The 16,385-nt window shown below is 39.8% G+C and overlaps 1 long non-coding RNA gene across 2 annotated transcripts in view; it reads right to left on the minus strand.

Annotated features, from left to right (window-relative positions):
* The window catches only part of LOC130187053 (uncharacterized), a 44,199-nt gene that overhangs the window by 12,193 nt on the left and 15,621 nt on the right, over nucleotides 1–16,385 (minus strand). The window contains exon 3 of one of the 2 annotated variants that reach the window (XR_008830381.1): nucleotides 6,018–6,845. The exons of the other annotated variant lie outside the window; for it this stretch is intronic. This is a non-coding gene — a long non-coding RNA (uncharacterized LOC130187053). Of the gene's footprint in view, nucleotides 1–6,017; nucleotides 6,846–16,385 lie in introns of those variants that run through there. 2 annotated transcript variants of the gene reach the window in all.

The raw sequence follows: 16,385 nt of genomic DNA on the forward strand, positions 1-16,385 counted from the left end.
CATAAATCTAGAGAATGTACTCTGCGCTTTCTTTGAGGCACAAATAAGTGGGACTATATTTATCAAGGCAAAGGTTTCTGTTGAGATATAGCTCATCAGCAACATCTCCAAAGGGGAGCTGCCTTAATGTTGCACATATCATTCTTATCATTCCAAAATCTCAAAAAGCATCTCCTTCTTATGATGATGGGAGAATTCATAATGATTTTATAAAACAGTACCAAATGTTTATCAGCATTTTTTAAACATGTAATGTTGTTAATATGGTTCTGTGCCAGTGTTGCCAAGGAGAGGGTACATTTAATCCATCAAATACATGTCTAGTACATTAATTCTTCAAATGGTATTCACATTGAATGTACACCTAATATTTGCCTTAACTTACAGCCACATATAGCTAATGGGCTGACTGTTGAGACACTGTTTAGCTAGTTAGAGCTAATGTCTGCTTAGCCTCTATAATATGCACTGACGTGACTAATCCAAAATTTAGTAGAAACCAGTTCTTTCTGTTTCTTTCCTATAGGATCTCTCTTTTCCTCATCTCTGTATATTCATGAGGCAGAATACTATAGCTGCAGGATAAGCTTAAATGTTGTATTTAAATAAAGACATGTCTTTGCATCAACCCTTGGTGCTTTGCGCGAACTTGCATGTTGCAAGCTTGCAAGGTTTTCTATTGATTGCATATGTAGGCACACCGCCTCAAAATTGGCTTTACATTCATCCTAAACATGTTTACCAAAAATGGAGCTAGCAAAATAAGTAGAATTACAAAATACCTCAGTGTTAAAAGAAAAGTAATCCTGAGAATTCTTGGAATTACATATAAAATGGCTCATACACTTGCATTAGTAAGAATACAGCGTGTTATTTTCACACTCAAGGTTGCTTGTTTTGCCCCCAATTACACTTTCCCCAATCAACTGATTTAGCCCAAAATTGGTGAAACACACAAAACACACACAACACACACACACACACACACACACACACACACACACGCGCTAGCTCTCCTGTCTCTCCCGGTGACACTCCATTTAACTGTTCCATTAAACACTAAAGGGCCTACAAAATGTAGTGATTTATTTATGGCCAAGCATCGTTGAAGCACACTTAAACCCTGCTATACAAACAAAGGCCTATTTTGTTGAATGTACAGCTTGAATGAAATGTTCATTTGTACGTCACAGGGCAGTGAGTAGTATTTCAGCAGGGCAGCACTGAGGGAAGTATTATCCTCAGTCAATCCTAATCATATAAACTATCTGGCTGCATGAATGTAAGAAAGGATTAATTACAGGATGAACAAGGATCCATAGACATTCCCATTTTTCAATTTAACTGGATTATCATCATCTTCTTCAGCTCCATGAAATTGCCTAAGCTGCCCAGACTCTGATACACATTTGCCCAGACACTTATGTGCCCTTCAGTGAGCAATAGAGGAGAGAGGAGCCATTATCCTCCACAAGAAGATCCCACATCCATATCCCCCTTCCTTCTTTCTTTATCACTTTTAGTCTTCCTCTGCCGCCTACCTGATTTCACTCTTTCTTGCTGTCTCCAATGAGTCTGTCCTCCTCCCTTGCTATTTCTGATCATCACACTGTATTTTTCTCTTCTTCTGTTTCTCTACTGTACCACACAGCTGTCTTTCATGTTCTTCACCCATCTCATCGCTTCTTTCCCTCTTTGCTGTTATGGTTTCTGTCCCCACTCCCTTCATCCATCCTTCCATGTTCATCCATTCTCTCAAATTAATCTGGTTAATGGGCCCTGCCTTTTTGCAACCAAGCAGGGCAAGCGCCACAAAGATGTGTATGTACCAATCTATCAATCAAACAAACCAAAAAAAAAAATCATAAACATGCATGTGTATTCAGACTTTGAGCAGCTTTGCAAATAGAAATCTTCCTGTACTCAACAGCAACATTCAAACACACATAAGTAACAGAGTAAACTAATTCAAAATTATTTATCTCTTTGCTGAATAGTTTATCTGATGATATTGCCAGTATCCCAGAGAAAAAGAGAAAAAAGTCTTTGATTTATGTGTCAAGTGATTTGATTGGGTAACCCTTTCGTGGCACTTCATTAATTAGCAGCTGTATGCAAGTAAATGGCAGGGCGGAGCATACCATAAAGGACTTGTGGGGGGTTGGGGTTTTTCTCTTAATTACTCCACTATCTCTGGCATCTGAGGAGACAGGAGGGGCATCAAAGAGCATGTCTAATAAAGTCCATAACCTACACAGCCCAAGCAGAGAATTTTTCAATCCTTGTAACTTTTCTGCAGCTACTGTATTTCTCTATGGTGCAGAGGCTCCTGTACCTTAATTTAGTTTCCATGTGTACCAACTGGCTCGAGAAATCATCAAGGGGGAAAATTACAGTAAATTACATTTGGTCTTGTAACAGAATCTTAGTGCATTTGCCATGTGCTCAAACCTTTTTGTGCAATTACGAGCATTTCATTTTACTTTTTCCTGTTTCGCATTTCCTATGAGCCACTACAAGCTTGCAATTAATTTGCCCCACACAGTACACATTGGGGGGTAATTGAGGCCAAAACCAAAGCCCTGTGGGACTGCTGAAAGCTTGAGAGCATAAGAAAAAAAAAGTAAAGACTTCCTGTCCATCGATTTTCCACCACTTATCTGGGGTGATGTTGTGGTGGCAGCAGGCTATGGTAGTCCAGAATGTCCCTCTTTCCAAGCAACGTCTTGCTGGGGAATCTCAAGGTGTACTCTAGCAAGATGCCATTCGGACATGCACCAGAAATCCAAAGCCACCCTTATAAGATGCCTGAATCACCTCAACTGGCTCCATTCGACATGAAGTAGCAGCAGTCTCTAAGGGTGAGCCCAGCCAACCTATGGAGAAACTTATTCCGGCCAATTGTAATCAAAATTTTATTCTTTCAGTCATTATCTAACGTTCATGAACTTAAGATGAACAATGACAATGGAACACAAATCCAGTAGTAAATTGAGAGCTTCGTCTTCAGGCTCATCTCGCCTTTCACATCTGCTGAATGTCTTGGACATTCAGATGAAGAAAATCAACTGATCATCCACTGGTGTTGAGTTGGTGGGCAAATCCAAATGTGTACTGAGTGTGGACTGGGAACATCTGGGAGAGGGCCCTGTTGGTAAGGTCTTTACCGCACATACCCAGAGGAGTTTGGCATGAATCCCTGGGGAGCACTACTGCTGATATCACAGTGATTTGCTTACAAACCTCATGCTCCATTTCATCCTCACTCATGATCAAGAGCCAGAGATACCTTCTTCACTTGGGGCAGAAACTCACTTGCAACCTAGAGTGAGCAATCAGCCATTGAAAAGGATGACCACAGACTTGGAGGTGCTCGCTCCGATCTCAACTATTTCCCAGTCAGTTGCAAACCACCCCAAATGCTTGAGGTCACAGTTTGCTGAAGCCTATCACCATAGTATCTGCAAAGAGAAAAGAATCAATTCTTAGGTCCCCAAACTGGACACTTTACTTTACTTCAGCGGCACATTGAGGTCCTCTCCATGAACATCACAGACAGAATTGATGACAATGGACAAACATGGCTGAGCCCAACACTTCCCATGCTCAAATGAAAGATCAAATTTTGAAGTGACAGCCCTAATGTCAAATAAGACAGGCCAACAATTTACACAATCTGAGGGAGAATATCTCATCCACACCTAGAACCTGGCCTCCGGGACCTGTACCAGGGATAAACACTTTCCCCCAAGTCCTCCAACTCTGTTTACTCCAACGATGTTAGATAGGTTCAGGAGTTCCTCGAAGTACTCTTTCCACCACCCTGACAATATAGTCAAGGTCAGCTCCTCTGGTGAACATAGAATGAGCCCAGACCTGTTTTCTCCTCCTGAGTCATCTAATGATTTGCAAAAACTTCCTCAAGACCAGCTGAATGACAATTCTTATTGGTATTCCTGAGCTCCCCCAAATTCAGGGGTATTGCTTCTGTGACCAAGCCTGAAAGGGCCCCTTCATCACCAATGTCCATCAATGGGTTCCTCAGGTTACCATCACAACAGACAACGATGACTACAACTCCAAGCAACCATTTGAGATTGATCACTGTCTCCTCTGGAGGTGGGCATTAAACACCTTGGGGACAGGGATCTCTCCCCAGACCTCCCCAGTCCACCCTCAGTACAGATTTAATTTACCCATCAACTCACCATCAGTGGATGATCAGTTGAATTTCTTCACCTGGATGTCTAAGACATACAGCAGATGGGATGATACAACCATAAAGTAAATCACCAATCTTTGACCTATGGTAGTCTGGTATCAAGTACACTAAATCATCCTATGCTTGAACGTGGAGTTTGTTTTGGGTAACCCATGACTAGCACATTAGTCCACAGACTAAGCACAACTCAGTTTCAGATTGGGAAGGACATTCCTCCTTTCAATGCTGTAACTTTTAAACTGTAACTTTGTAAAACATTAACACTGAAAATCATCAATTGTTATTGGACTAGGTTTCATATGAAATGCTGCTGAAACAACAATAAATGTGATCGAGACATATCTGAAAAGCTTGATTTTTTTTCATCCAAATAGCCAGAGGCTTCAACCTCAACACCTGGATGTTTTTTAACTTTCAAAATCAACAGAAGTACTACCCCAGCCTTACTGGGACAGACAGGAAAATGAAACAAAAGCAAAAAAAAATGTATTGCCACACTATGCTGTCAGTCAAACATTACTGTAGCTGACCATTTTCAGATGCTTTGACCGGTGGTTTTCCTGCTGTCTGCCTCGAGCTTTAGCGCCTCAGAGCTATCCAGGTTTCCTCTGTGGGACTGATACTGCAGTTAACAAGCACAAGTTTATGTCTGAGCCTCAGCATTCTAATTGCTTATGTTGTCATTGTAGCTGAACCCATAGATGTTCTACTGTTCAATTCTACATGTGCATTCTAATTCTATAGGAGGTACTACCTATTTTCACAGTGTCAAACATTCAATTTTATAGGTTTTCAGGGGGTCCTAGGTTTTAATTAAGACTCCCTATATTCTGAACACTGGATGCCCTTGCTGTCACCCAAGATCTCTATCAATTAAAATGCAGATTCCCACTTCTGGGCTTGTCAAGATATAAGTATGGTGAGTAGGACGTGATTGAGACCTTGTTTACAAGCAGTTTTTCTAATGATAAAGCTTAATTCCTGTAGTTGAACTAATTTATTTACTACTATTTTGTGATGATCAAATTAGTTTTTGACACATAAGAAACAATGTAGTAGATAAATATCTCATCGTTAATGAAAGTTTGAGTCTATGATTATCTGTCAGAACGCTATCACCATTCACTAGCTGCTTAATCTACATGTTACAGGCTGAGCATGTTTTTGATGATATTGTGATGTTACCAATAGATGAACCTAATTCAATGTATTACTATATCATTATATACTTTCTATTGTAAACAAAAAAATAACTTGCATCGTCCTGCAGGAGTATATTGGTAAGCACTGGTAAAATGGCAGCCAAGCAAACCGAGGCCTGAAAACTTGTACTGCACTTTAGATGGCATCAATGAATTATCTGTGGCTCATTTTAATCTGAATATCTTCTGTGTGCACTTGTGTGTGTGCCTTTATTTGTTTATAACATGACCAAAAAAACATCTAACAAAAGGATTATTTTAGAGACCCTCATGACCCTCTCTAAATTTACAAAAACGCTTACAACAAAAAGTATTATGATCCTGTAACATCTGCTCACCTCCAAAATGAATATTCTGTGTGAACAGCGTCAGAGTGTAACAAATTAAGTTTACAATTTATAAATGCTACACATTGAGTGTTTGTCATTCATAAGATGTCTTCAAATTGAATCCGATCATTGCTGAAAAAACGTTGTTTTACAACAATACCTTTCAGATTTGGATAAACTGCACTAGAAGATTATTTTGGCGTGTGACAAAATAAGACAGTGTCACTGCAACCAGCTACATCTGTTTATTTCCATCCCTCTCTATCTGTGTTATATGGTAGAATGAGCTCTGTGGCATCTATACCACCTTACTGAAAGCACAAATCAGATCACAACTTAACTTGTATCATCAGTCCCGGTATGATCACTGTCTAATGAGCCTGGAAACAGCTGCTAACACATGGTTTTTTGAATAATAGATGTAATGGGCCAGTGGCTCCACCACCAGTCTTGCATCACTGGCCATGGGTGGAATGGATCTGTGATACAATAACAACTACATGATGCATCTGCTGAGAACTAAAGCAGAGAGGAAGCCATCGTTGCTCCACAGATGCTCAAAGAATCCACACTTATCTGGTCTTAGCCTGTGGTGATAAGATATTAAAGTGATGTCAGGTCTGAGGCATATGATGTTTCCACACCACGACGACACATATAGAGATCATGCTATCTTGCGAATACACACTCACAAACTTTTGATCCCTCAAGCCCTTAATCCCGAGATGAGTTGTAGTTTGGTTCACTGGACAAGCCCCTTGATTTGTACTATGTGTCATTTCATGTTTGAGTGCATGTGTACCCTATTACTGTGACTTTATCTGAAAATAAGCAAGTTCATGATTGCATCTGTGCTTTTCTTCTCGGAAGGAACCGTGCCCCACAGGCTACATGAGCAAAACACCATTCTTTATCCCGTTCCCTGGTGCTGCTGGCAGGACACAGATTCACACCATATTCCACTGATCTAGTCCCTGTCATTAAGAGTCTTTTTTGTACACTGTGTACAGGAGTTCTTCCTCCAGCTGAGGGCAACAATGGAAATCTCTTATGGGGGAGAAGTTGTTCAATGAAGCTCTGTCAATTATGTACCTGTGGAGCAGAAAACATTTCTTTGTAATAATTGACTCTTGTTGAGGAATTAAGTATTCCAGTACTACATATATTCATGTTCATCTGGCAGCACAGAGGAGGGCTCAGTTGTCATATGTGTCATTTTTCAAAGCAGGTGTCAAAAGGTTGTCAAAATGTTCTCCTGCTCAATATTATCACACTGATTGGGCTCATGAAATTCTTTCTTTCTTTATTTCCTGGGCAATTTGTGTCATGGTGAACAATACAAGGTTAATAAAATGACAAGGAAATAATTAAAATCTCAGAGAATTACTGACTGGTTACCATTGTTCAGACCAGGATGTGCCCATAAAAAGAGCATGTATGTGAGAATGCACGTAATAGAAAATGACCCAACAAGTCCTCATACACATCTGATACCAAAAACTCTTCATGAGTGCTCTATAATCTGCCACCTCTAGCATTAAAGGACAACTGAGGTCTATTACATTTTGGGTTTACTTGTCACACCTCAGGCCATCAGTTACGGTAACATGTACTCACCAGACTCCAGATGCTGCAGCATTACTAAAATTATTTCAACTAGGCCTCACGATTGTACAGGTTGAAAACAAGACGACATTTTGGCCAGATTAACTAAACCACCTAATTTGGAGATAAAAGTGATCATGTCCACTTCTTCACACCCCCAAGAAAACATTGAGCACACACTCAGTGACTTACTGTCCAGCAAGTTCAGTAAAAGTAAAGATGAACCAAGAAGTATGTCTGCAAACTGTGACTAATTTGCCTTCATTTACTCAATAAATTCGACTGACTTGTTTTTTTTTACAACCTGTGTGATCAACTTACCTAAGAGCAACTAAACAACTTGATTGAAGCTGCGCAATCAATATTTTAATATTATGAATGAAGGAAATGACTGTGTATACAAAGTGTTGCAGAGACAAACCCACAGATAATTATCACCCCACTGCAGTGGCCCGCACCTTTGCGGAGCATTCTTTCAGCTCTCTCTAGCTCTTCTTCTTTTTTTCTTTTTTTTATAAATGGCGTGCATCTTGGACTTGTTTGGTTTCCATCATTTTGTTGTTTTCAACTGGAGCATGACGCTATTTTCAGCGAAACGCTCTAAAAACCCACTGTACCCTAACTGTGCTGCAGAGAAAGTTAGCAACCAGTGGCTGAGGAAAGTGGAACATCAAGCAGCTAAATAGATAGATTCTTCCCTCAGGAGTTGATGGAGTGAATATTGGACTTGTTAGGTACAACTCCGACTGAATGCTAATGTTGCTATGTATTTGTTGGATGTGTAAATAAGCAACTCTTTCCTAACACATTTGAAATGTCAAGTAGGTGACAATGTCAGTGTTATATTTACAGCTTGTTGCAAATTATTAATAGAAAATACTTCACATACACACTTTCTTGAGCTACTCCATTTGTTTAATGGGAGTGATCACAGGGGCATTAACATAGAAAAAGCAGCTCCCTTTCTCTATCAATCCATCATGAATCTAAACCCACAAGCACATTAGTAGCTTTAAAAACAGCAACCAATCCCCTTCAAGCTCCACAAACCCTGCTGCTCTTTTTTACAATCTAACCAAGTCACCATGAATGTCAACAGGCAGCACCTCAACATCAACTAAGAGCAGCACAAACTCCCATAGCCCCACATGAAACAGTTGTGCCTTTATACCAACATGTTATTAGTGAGCTCATTCGTCTGTAACTCAGTACCAGCCTCAGTAGGGATCAGGCTAAATAGAGTATGTGTTTCACTTCAATAGCAGTAAACATAGAACACTCATTCACCTATTTCATCTTCTAAAATGTATCGATTCCTTGATCCCCATGAGCAATCCATCAAAAGTCATTGAGGTTATTCAGCCCAAATTACAATTGATCTCTTAAAAGTTGACTGGAAGACACCAGGGAGTAAAGGACATCTTTTCCAGTCCAAGGAGAGCTGCTTAAGTGAGTAATATAGGAGGGACTCATGCTCTGTCAAGTGAGCACCTCCTCAATTAGAGTTAAGCTTAGACATCAATGGGATCAGAGGAGAGGATTTGACTGCTCTTCTCCCTTCCCTCCATTCTTGTGGGATGTTCTTGTGGCAGCCAACTTCTGCATGCAGCTCTGTTTCACAGAGGAGATAAGAGCCATTGTAGTAGAGGCTAGTCATAGGTCTTATGCATCTGCAAGGACATTCCAAGGACTGTCCGTATAAAGATGCACTTATCTGTCTGCATTGAAACCAAGGTATTCATCTCTGCCAAAGGCTTTGCACTTAACATTCTGAAACAACTATTTAAAAAAATATCAAACCCTTTAATTGAGGCAAAGTTCTTAGAGCGAACTGCTTCCCGTTCTCATAAAACCTGCTTATAAGTCAAGTTCAATTATGAAAATATCACAATTTTTATTCTCTGTGCACTGTTAAGCCGGTGCACCACAAGCACAGGATTGAAATGCAGATTGATTCGTACAAAGACTTGCAATGCTTTCATTATCTTTAGATTACATTTCCATTTAGAATTGAAAATGATGGGATGCATTGGTACCTAACCTGGTTAAATGCATATGCCATATATCAAGGCTGAGTCCCCACCGCATCAGTTTGAATCCAGCCCGGTCATACCCTCTCTGACTATCTCATCTGTCACTGTCATTAAAAAAAAATGCCCAAAATAAATGATTATCCCTTCTTGCCTGCCAGCAGCCACAATAAAAGCCAGAGGGGCAGTTCCCTCAAGCCATGCAACATAATGCAGCCTCTTCCATGGATGCTGATCTCTGGTAAAACACATGCACCTATGATCTTTGCACTAAACATTGTTGTTTTTATGGTGCGTTATCAAGAGATATAGAGTACACATGGCATGAGGAATGGCAACATTGGACTGTTGTCTGTCCATCGCTTTGGTACAGAATGACATTTCTCATCAACTACTGGATGGATTGTAATGAGCTTTTGAGATGCTGTTCCTGGTACCAAGAGGATGAATCCTAATAACTTTGAAGACCCCCCTGACTTTCCCTCTCACGCCACCATGAGATTGACATTTTTGACAACTTTTTAATCATCAATTTTAAAAGGATAATCCACTTCATGCTGTCAGATTAGATGTCAGAGACACCCTGCATGTACTGCAGTGTGTATTCATTTCCTCATTTCTAATACATCAACTTCCCTTCCAATCTTGCTTTTACAACCATTACAATCACACCGCATTACGGAGGCGGCTCATGATCTCTGGTACTCAGAGATGATAAAGGAGGCTTTTCTCTATCTGTTTCACACAGGGTCAGTAAAGTGAGCAGAAATGAAATCTTATGAAAATAACATTTTAAATCAGACATATTAAATTGTGCCATGAATTCTGGGAACCACATTCTAAAATATACTACCACTTGACCTCAGTTGACTTGATGAGGAATATTATTCTTTATTCCTCCTGCACACTACCCACTTCCCCCATCTAAAAGAACCCTACTTAAGAATAATATTCAGTGTGGCATTTTGACTGTGCAAGAAATATGAATCATACCATCTCCAAATTTCCATTCCCTGGTCTTATCTCTGTTGTTATGTCCTATAACTTTACCTACTGTTACTTTGCTGCTCATTTACTGAGTCTGACAGGGAAAATATGAATCACTACATTACGCATTAGGTTGTCGATTAACCCTGTTTGAGACTGTCTCATCCACTGCCTGGGAGACAGTCCCGGAAGGCTCCATAGAAAAGCTCAGGGAAGTGTTGGCACACTGCTCTTTAAAAGAGATGGGTAGGTTAATTTGCCACAAGCCAATAGTCTTCAGAAGTCTTTTCTCTTTTAAAACAGAAAGATGTTGTTTGGAAACACTTCAAGAAAGCATGCATCTCCCCTTTGTCTCCCTCTTTGGAGTTTGCTTTCGAGTGTGAAATGGGCTCATTGTTGCTCCTTGTGGCCTTTGGGGGGAAAGACGCTAAAACTCCTGGTCTGACCAACAGTCAAGCGCTAGTGGGTGCTCTCCGCCCACCAGCCTCAGGGGGCAGTAACGAGCCTACTACGAGTGGGCGCACCAAAATGAGGCAAAGAACATGCTGCATTAGAGGACTTACCTGGACAAGAGACACAGTTTGAAATTTATGGTTAACTGCCCCATTTCCATTAAAGAGCAGCATATAGCCACTTCCCTGAGCCTTTAAATGAAACCATCGGGGTTGTCTTCCATGCAGTGGATGAGATTGTCCTGAATGGGACTAGACAAATATATATTTGTGACCATTTTACAGAATTACCTCTTCAATAGGAACAGATAGACTTATAGGGCTGAGTGCCACAGATAAGGGAGAGAAATAAGAACATTTTGAGAAACGGACTAATGCGTTGTTGGTTTGGGTCTTTTCATGCAAATTGTTGACACAAAAACTATAGAATAATGCCAACCTTATCCTTCAAAAATCTCTTTTTGAATGTTTCGACTCAGCCCCTTCCATTCCTCAAGAACACTGCATAATGTCAGTCTCTTATCACTCCCCCGATGTTTCTACTACATCCCCTCTCCACTGGCTGCTTGTGTCAACTTTAGACCTCTGGTACTGGCACGCATTCCCAAACCCCCACGCTATGGTGCAGTTTTAAACACCAGCAATCTGCCACTGTCAGCCACTTGTATCTCTCTACTCTACGATGAATTGATCAGTCGGTCTTGGCCGTTCCTCCTCCTGGCTCCTCCGTAGAGACGTGACCTTTTTTTTTTTTACTCTATTCACAGCAGCAAAGTCTTTCTTCGTCTTCCCTTGTAAAATGAAAATATTTCACATTCCCCACATTCTTCTTTCTCCACCCAATCAAATAACCTTATTCCAAAATCTAATTGCCGTTTAAAGTATCCTCTCTACGTTTCTCTGTTTATTTAATTCTTTTCCATAGCTCTGACATTATCCTTCTTTGATTGTGACCACTGAACTCCTATAAACTAATTAAAATGTTGGTATTCTCAGTTTAACCATTTTGAACTTATTCCACAGTTTTGCTCATTTTAAATTGCCTCACCTGAGAGAGTAATCAGGATGCTAAAGACAGATGAATACAAAAATCAGAGATGTATAAAAAAATTATAGGTTGTGAGTCTGTAGTGTGGAGTCTGCTGCACAGCTGCACAGCAATTATGTTCTAAAATACCCACCTGTCCGTTAAGGATCTGAAATGAATTAAAACAGCTAAGAGTAATCCATCAAACCATTCTAAAGAGTATTTGTGCTAAATCCTATGAGGAATGTCATTCAAGTCATCAGTCAGCTGGGACTTAAATAATTAAGGTTTTTTTTTGGCAGACAAAAGGCCAAATGTACGCTTAATGCAAATTAGGAACATCAGGCTTCAGGAAGGATAAATTTGGACAATGGTTTTGAGATTCAGTTTTAGTCATTTGAGTTTTGTTTTTGTCAAAAAAGGCTAAAGACGCTTTAGTCTAATTTTCATCAGTCATGTGTGAGGCTCATTTTCAACATATGTTTTTGGCTGGACCGCAACAGTGGGATCAACCCTGTAACATGTCCGTGACTGACTGACCGACTGACTGACAGTGATATAGTTGAGTGATACACCATTTGTCGGCCAGCCAAGTGTTGGAGTCTCCTCATTGGCTGTTGCTCTTTCAAAATGCATTGGCGCAAAAAGTTTCTATTAGGGGGACATTGACAGCCTGCAGTGTTGCCAACTTATTGCATTTGTTTTAGAGACTTAGAGACAGACTTAGAGACTTTTTTCAAAAAAGCACCTTGTGACAAATGTAGCGGCTTTTAGATAAATCTTAGCTACTTTCCAAACATGTAAATGTTTTTCAGCTTTTTTGTAAACAGCTTTACTGGGAATTCTGATGTATTAAAATACTGTATTTGTGAGCATAAGGAGTAGGAGACAAGCAAACAGATAAAATGCTGAAACCAGCTAACAGCAGGCAGAATGCAAATACGACACAATGATGTCAGTTGTTTACAGCGGGTCCGCAACAGTTTTCAACTGCATCCTCAATTTCACACATTGACTATATGTGGTCCAGCCACTTATCACTTTTTGCTACAATTTTTATGTCCTCTAAGTGTTTTGAGGCTACAGCTGTCGGCATATTTGTGTAACGTTACCACGGTTGTGTCTCTCGCAAGCTGTCCATGTCCCTCTGTTCTGCAGCACACACTGACTCACCTCAGTAGATCCAGTTGGCATTTCAAAACACTGTCTGTTTAAGCAGAACTGCTCTCTCTAATCTCATCTAGCACAGTTATTCCTGCTAACCTAGCATAACTGCAGCTACCTGTGGATTCAACAGCCTGAGAGGAGATGTTATATCATCACACGACATCATTTCTGTTTAGCAAACATCTAGAGGACGATTTAGATGGTTGACCACTCACTGACATTGATCCTGGAAGTCACTCAAACAATGAAGATATCCAGCTGAAAGTAACGTCAATGTTACCTCAACATCCACAGTGTTTGATAGTTACATTAGCTTACCTTTTTATAAATGTCAGTGTACTGCCTGCATGTTTTTGTAGTTTATTTTAGCTCTTTTGTTGCTTCTCAGTGCACGAATCTGTTTCTTCCAAGAACAGGTAATGTTAAACACCATTACTGACAGATACATAACTTTGCAAGCTATTTCTTATTAATAGTAGTCTTCGTCATCTTCCAAAAAGTAATACATTTGGTAATTGTTCTTGTTTTCAAAGGTTACTTTTGATTTAATTTTAGTTTTCACTATGGAAAAAAAAGGTCGTCAACGAATACTTTTCATCATAGTTTTGATTAAATTAATGTTTGTTTCAGGGAATAATGTAAAAAAAAAAAAAAAAAAAAAAAAAGAGAGAGATAAATAAATAGATGTAATATCTCATACATTTTCAAAGCCAAACAATAAACCATGAATAAAACAACACCCATACCAACTGGAACACATCCTTTAAAACTGTGGTTTTGGAAGACAACCAAGATGACAATTCATCCCAGATTAAAGTTTTACGATTCTTTGTCTGGGTTTGTCGGGTGGATCCAACTGACTGCATAGGCTCGATCAGGCTGGCCAAACAAAACACCCCAGGGATGGTAGAAAGGGATCAGCCAAGAGTAACAGGACAGCAGGTCATTACACACAACAATTGTCTTGTGGGGTGTGGAGCTATAGTGGAGAAGTGCTAACCGAGAGGTGAATGTGTGTGTAGCATGGTTATTCTTTGGCAAAAATACGTGCATCATACAATAGCTTGTTAGCATGTCTTCTTTTTTTTTTGTCACTGCCCAAAACTAGTGAACTCTACTCTTGAAGCAAACTGCACTGCTAACTACATACACTTTTTCATGCATAAATTAGCCACTGCTAACACATATTGCACAATGAATACGAACACCAAAAGTGCAAAATTTTGATCTATAGCTTTAACAATTTTATTATCTATGTCCATAATCTTTTACTAATCTCAAGCCAAAGGTGTTATAGAAATAACACATTTAAATAATATTTACCAAAAGTGCTACATGCGGATATTGTTGGACTACTTAGTTGAATTTATAAGTGGACATTTGTCAGATACATTCAATACTATACTTATTTTATACTTATTTATACTTGTGTATGAGTACTTGGGTAGAGAGAGCTACATAGTATATTTAAAAATTTGAAACTATATTTTTCATGTATTCAAAATAGTCTAAATAGTGTTGTGCTAAACTGAATCACAAGTATACCTTTGTATATTCATATTTAAAGATCTGGGACCTGTTTCACAAAAGCTATTTGTAACCACTGTTTACACACAGATCACAAGTGGCGACAGTGCCATGTTCCACAAAAGAGACATGCTTGCAAATTGCAGATTTTGCTATTTTATCATTCTGCAATCTTTGCATGCTTTAAATTAGATGAAACGGACCCTTAGTTCAAAATATACTATCTGTGCTTGAAATGTATTCATAGTTCACCTCTGAGCTGTATCTGCTCTCATTCAGAGAGTAGTTAGTTATGGAGTAAACTGCATCCTCAAATAAAAAATATAACATTTTTAATCAGCATCTGGATCTTATTTGAGAAGAGACTCTTAACATGCATAATGTTCTTGACTCAATAGACAGACAGTAACAGCATCCTTAAACATCATATTTAAGTAATGAGGGGAAAGTAATTTGAATCCTCAGATGTCTAGAGATTCAAAAATTCAGAAAAATACTATATAGTGATTTGAAGTGTATATGCAGGGTTAAAGTGGGCCGGAGCTATTGGGAACAGCGTTCTGGTGCCTTTGATAAATAAGTGAATGAATCTGATCGGCAATGTAATAGCCTACATATAATGTCAGCGAGTACATTTTTTGTGTGCTGTAGCCAGGCCTTCCAGCTGATGCCATTGAGATACTCACTCAACAAATCTGAGAGTTGAGTGGCCTTCCTTCCAGCTGACATTTGTCTAATATCATATTTGTCTTATATCATCATCGACTCCCCACTGAATTCAGGCAGATGTAATCTCAGCCAGTGAATAATAAAACATGCTACAAACAGACAATTACCTCAGCTGAACTTGGGAAACAAGTACAGGAAACTTCATCATCCCAGTCTGACCCACTGACCCCCAAACAGTCTGCACACTGAGCTTATGGCCTTCAGCATGTTTAACAAGGAACATGAGCTGTTTCTTTTAGTCTGGGTCTCTAATTAAGAGCCGACACGGCTGTGAAACTCTCAGTGGTCCTGTCTGCCTGAGACTACAGCTGGTCGCAGAAAGACTCTTGCTGTGGGACGCTTATTTGTGCCCGTCTCATTCTGTCACTGACACTGCAGTTCTGAGGATTTGTCAAGCGGAGCGATTACATCCATAATAGTTTAACTGTGGACAACAGGATGTATTTATGCAATAACAATATAAAAAGGAGCGCAGCAGGGGAACGGGTCAATCCAGCTGTTATCAGAATGAAAGGAAAAAACTGAAATTCTATATTCTCTGTAGTGAGGAAGAAAATGCACATTTGGGTAGGTGGGACTTGACGCCTGTCTGTCTGCATGCAGTGCCCTCTTCTATTGTATTGCTAAATTCCTCACTATCTTACAATACCCTTACCTTACTAGCTGATTCATCTAAACGCCCTTCCTGGCTCCCTGGTAACATGACACTAGGTGTTACACAAGGCCTCTAGAGGACATTACCTTTTGTTTCTATACCTTTTGATCACCTTGTTATCCTGTCTGACCACATGTCTGTCACCCCAAGTCAACTGCATTTACATACTGTTGACCCCCACCTTTTCTTCCACTATGTAACTGTCACCCTGCCCTTTACTCTGGTTCAGTCTACTGCCTCAGACCCGCTCTGTGTCAGTTGGCTCACTGTATCCAGGGATACCAATAAACTCGCATCACTACAGCAAACTTGGAACTAAGGACTTGAGTGAATTTTCTTCAACAGTAGCAAGGGCGTTGGTTTGATTTGGAAAGTGGTGGGGACATAAGTTTGGCAGGGACTCTTCCCCTGAAAATGTGGGAATGTTTCATTGCATTTCCAGCAATTCTATAC

The sequence above is a fragment of the Seriola aureovittata genome, chromosome 18 (assembly GCF_021018895.1).
Source record: "Seriola aureovittata isolate HTS-2021-v1 ecotype China chromosome 18, ASM2101889v1, whole genome shotgun sequence".
Classification (NCBI taxonomy): domain Eukaryota; kingdom Metazoa; phylum Chordata; class Actinopteri; order Carangiformes; family Carangidae; genus Seriola; species Seriola aureovittata.